Below are 4,804 nucleotides of genomic sequence, written 5' to 3'. Positions count from 1 at the left end.
CACTCCAGTCTGGGCGGCAGAGTGAGACTCCAACTCAAAAAAAAAAAAAAACACTCAAACCGTGTTCGCAGGCCAAGTAGATATGAGAGGAACACTGTTCCAGAGCACCCTGGGATGGGGATGGCCCAGCACAGCATGGAGGATCCTGGGAGACAGCAAAGTGCAGGGCCTGAGAGCTGCCGCCTGAGTCAGACTGACGGGCTTGGTTCCACTCACGTGCTTTGTGATGGGCTGGTGACTTGCCTTGGCGCCACTCGTGACCCTCACTTGCAACACAGGATCACAAAGTACCTAGCTCTGAGGGTGGTGTGTGTGTCACACAAGACAGCCCACACTGGAGGCCAGCTGAGAACTGACTGGTCTACAGCCAGGTGACTGCGGTGCCCGTAAAGATAGGAGGATAGGAGGGGACCTCAAGCAGGTCCTCCCCGCACCTGCAGGGCCAGGGTGCGTGTACAGAGGAAGCCCACACAGCGTGTGACTGCATGTAGTGATGTGGTATTTAGAATATACTCTCTTCTCACACTTGAACAAATATGGGCTTTTGGATACTCTGGGAGACCAGGTTTGAAGTGAAGAGTTGCTCAGGATTCTTTGCTGAGATGAACCAAGTTGGAGAGCAAGCCCCAGCCCTGGAGCTGACTTGTTTGAACACCACAGTCTTCTAGCTCTCCATATCCAAGGGGTTACCCTCCCTGGAACAGCCGGAGTATGCATGTTGGTGGTGAGGTCCACAGCGAGGCCCATGGCACAGTGAGCTCCAGGATGGGGCCCAAAGGGAGGGAGGCCTCAACTCTGAGGCGAATCTCTTTGGCCTTGCAGATGATGCACTCTGTGGGGAACATGCTTGGGGAGCTGGACGAAGGGATCCCTGCCCTGAATCAAAGGCCTACCGCCATATGAGGCTACAGCCTGAGAGACAAGCAAGGTATGGGTTGGAAATGTGAGGGACACCCCTGGGAAATTTTGCTGTGCATCCTTCCTGATTAATTCTTTTTTATGCAGCACACATATATTGCCTACTGTATACCACAAATTGTTCTTGGCTCTAGGGGCACCACGATGCTGAGTCAGACCCTACCCCAAGCAGGTATCCCAGAGTACCTTAAATAGAGCAACCGCAGCAGCCACAGGGCCCGGTCGGGGAAGAGTTCCAACTGACTTTCAAAGAGGGACAGGGCCTTCCCAGGACAGAGGAGTCACAGATCTGTTCCACCTCAGGCAAGGCATTGAGACAGGAGATAGCTAGAGAAAGCCTAGGTAGACAGACAGGCAAGGCCTGTGGTCACAATGTGGTGAACTCCTGACGGGCCTCTCGGACTCTCTGCAAGCCTCTCAAGCTAGGGCTTGGGTATTCACTGCTGGGATTGAAAAGCAACCAATCAGAGCAGCAATAGCTCACAGCTAGTGAGAGCCAATCAACTTGGACTTAGGGCTCTCTAAGCGCCAGGTTTTCGGCCCCAGATGGGCAACCCCGTCGGGGCCCCCTCCCACTGTGGGAGCTTTTCTGTCCTTGATAAGTCCTGCTTTCTCACTTTCCGGCTGCCCACGTCCCTCATTCTTCCTGGGCATGAGACAAGAACCTGGACCCTGAAGAGCTGCGACCTGAAGAGCTACAGAAGATCGTCGGAGTCGAAAAGCCGTGCACCCCAGGGGCTGGCTTCTCAGCCGAGGGAGCCAGCTGAACCAGGAGAGCTGCCAGAAGAAGACGAGACTCCGAAGCTGAGACACCCAGGTGTCTAGGCTTGCCAGTCCACCAAACCAGCAACACTCTCAGGGCTTGGCTTGCCAGCCTGTTAGAGCCAACGCCCTGGGGGCTAGCTAGGCTTGCCAGGCCCCCTCCCCCAATCGCAACACTCTGGGGCTTGGCTGGCCAACCATTGAACTGACACTCTTGAAGCTGACACTCTTGAAGCTGACCTGAAAAACCCGCATCAGCATGGCTAGGGAGAGCTGGCTCTGTGAATGTGTTAAGAATAGTGGCTAAAATGTTAAGTTCTGTGAACGACATCTATGGGCATAACTGATTCAGAGTACCTGGAGGTACACTGGACACAGGGGAATCCAAGCTTCCTGCAGCTTTTCTCTGGAGGCTTCCATCAAGAGCTGGAGAGAGAAACTGGGACGGAGTGGGGACTAGAACACCCCTCCTGGTGCAGGCACAGAGATCTGGGCCACTATGCTCCCTGGATCTGCACTCCCTTGACAGGTACAGGGCAAGGCCACTCCCCACAGGGTGTGACTGCCCAGGAGGGAAGGGGTGGGAATGCTGGAAAAGTCTCAACCCCAGGCTCAGCTGGCCCGACCAAGAGCCAGAATAGACCTGGGGGATCTGGCGTCTAGCCTCTGTGGCAAAGCTGAGAATGCAGCAAGCACACGGAAAAAACACCAGGCAGTAACACAGGGAGTGGAACATTATTCTGCAATAAAGAGGGAAGAAGTACCGATACTGCTTCAATGAGTTGCACCTTGAGAACCACATGCCAGGTGAAGGAAGACAGGCACAGAAAGCCCTATGCTGGATGAGTCCTTTTCTATGAAATGTCTGGAGCAGGACAGAGGGCGGAGTAGTGGGTTTTAATTCTGCTTATGTGGTGGATCACATTTACTGATGAGTGTGTTGAACCATTCTTGCATCCCTGGGATAAAACCTATTGATCAAGGGGATTTTTGGGGGGGGGGTTGGGGTCTCACTCTGTTGCTCGGGCTGGAGAGTGCAGTGGCATGATCATGGCTCATTGCAGCCTTGATCCTTCTGCCTCAGCCTCCCAAGAAGCTGGGACTACAGGCATGCACCACCATGCCGAGCTAGTTTTTTTTTAATCTTTTTTTTTTTTTTTTTTAGAGACAAAGTCTCACTGTGTTGCCCTGGCAATTCCAGAACTCCTGGGCACAATTAATCCTCCCACTTTGACCTCTCAAAGTGCTGAGATTAAGGCAGCCAGCACTGATTAATATCTTTTTATGTGCTGTTGAATTGGATTTGCTAGTATTTTGTTGAGAATTTTCACATCTATGTTCATCAGAAATATTGGTGTGCAGTTTTCTTTTGCTGTTGTGTCTTTTCCTGGCTTTGGCATTAGAGTGACACTGGCTTCATAGAATGAATTAGGGGAAATTCCCACCTTTTCAATCTTCTGGAATAGCTTAAATCGGATTGGCACAAGTTCTTCCTTGAAAGCCTGGTGGAATTTGGTTGTAAGTTCGTCGGGTCCTGACCTTTTTTATAGAGCGGGGGAGACTTTTAATTACTGTTTCAATCTCACTACTTGTTATTGATCTGTTCAGGGTTTTTATTTCTTCCTGACTCAAGATTAGGGGACTGTATGTTTCCAAGAATTTATCCATTTCCTCTAGTTTGTCTAATTTGTTTGCATAGAGATGTTCACAATATTCTCAGATGATCTTTTGTAATTCTATGGTATCAGTTGTAATGTCACCACTTTCATTTCTGACTGAGCTAATTTGAATCTTCTCTCTTCATTTCTTAATTAATCCAGCTATTGGTCTGTCCATTTTGTTTATCTTTTCAAATAGCCAACTTTTGTTTCATTGATCTTTTGTATTTTTTTGTTTCAATTTCATTTAGTATATGGTATAGTCTTTGTCATTTCTTTTCTTCGGCTAGCTTTCGATTTGGTTTGTTTGTGTTTGTTTAGTTCCTTGAAGTATGACATTAAGTTGTCAATATATGATCTTGCAGTCTTTTTAATGTAAGCCTTAAGTGTTGTAAGTTTTCCTCTGAGCACAACTTTGACTATGTCCCAGAGGTTTTGATAACTTGTTTATTGTTGTCATTCATTTGAAGAAATTTTTTTTTTTTTTTTTGAGTTGGAGTCTCACTCTGTCGCCCAGACAGGAGCGCAGTGGCACATTCATGGCCATCACCCCAGCGTCTGCCTCAGCCTTCCAAGTAGCTGAAACAACAGGTGCACGCGACCTCGCCCAGCTAATTTTTGATTTATTGTAGAGACAAAGTCTTGCCAAGTTGCCTGGGCTTGTCTGAAACCCTCGGGCCCAGGCAATCCACTCAACTCGGCTTCCCAGAGAGCTGGGATTATAGGCTGAGCCACTGAGCCTGGTCTATTTGAAGGAATTTTAAAATTTCCATGTTGATTTCATTTTTGACCCAAAGATCATTTAAGAGCAGGTTGTTTAATTTCCATGTATTTGTTTGGTCCTGTGAATTCTTGTAGTTTCTAGTTTTAGTTCATTGTAGTGTGAAAAGATCCTTGATATGATTTTTAAAAAAATTTATCGAGTCTTGATTTGTGGCCTAACATATGGTCTATCTTGAGGAATTGTCCATGTGCTGGTGAGAAAAATCTATATTCTGTAATTTTGGGGTAGAATGTTCTGCAGACATCTGTTAGGTCCATTTGCACTAGGGTTCAGATCAACTCCAGTGTTTCTTTGTTGACTTTCTGCCTTGATTATCTGTTGCTGTCAGTGGAGTGTTGAAGTCTCCCACTATTATTGTATTGCTGTCTGTTTCTCTTCTTAGGTCTAGTAGAATTTGTTTTATAAATTTTGGAGCTCTGGTGTTAGTTGCATATATATTAAAAATTGTCTGACTGGGCATGGTGACTCATACCTGTAGTCCCAGCACTTTGGGAGACTGAGGCAAGAGGATTGCTTGAGTCCGGGCGCTTGAGGTCAGTGTAGGCAAGATAGCAAGACTTCATCTCTACAAAAAAAAGGATTTAAAAAAATTAGCCAGGCATGGTGGCACATACATGTAGTCTCAGCTACCTGGGAGGCTGAGGCAGAAAGATCACCTGAACCCAGGAGGTTGAGGTTACAG

General features: G+C 47.6%; 1 protein-coding gene across 1 annotated transcript in view; it reads right to left on the bottom strand.

The window, feature by feature from the left end:
• LOC103253258 (tubulin beta-6 chain) overlaps positions 1-4,601 on the bottom strand; it is a 29,815-nt gene extending 25,214 nt beyond the window's left edge. The window contains exon 1 of the mRNA XM_021709414.1: positions 4,581-4,601. The gene's annotated coding sequence lies outside the window, so the exon portion shown is untranslated. The remainder of the gene's footprint in view (positions 1-4,580) is intronic.
• Positions 4,602-4,804: the final 203 nt, after the last annotated feature.

This window comes from Carlito syrichta, unplaced genomic scaffold, assembly GCF_000164805.1.
Source record: "Carlito syrichta isolate Samal-C Ts95f unplaced genomic scaffold, Tarsius_syrichta-2.0.1 Scaffold215300, whole genome shotgun sequence".
Classification (NCBI taxonomy): domain Eukaryota; kingdom Metazoa; phylum Chordata; class Mammalia; order Primates; family Tarsiidae; genus Carlito; species Carlito syrichta.
Note: the sequence above shows the minus strand (reverse complement) of the source record. Positions and strands in the feature narration are given on the sequence as shown.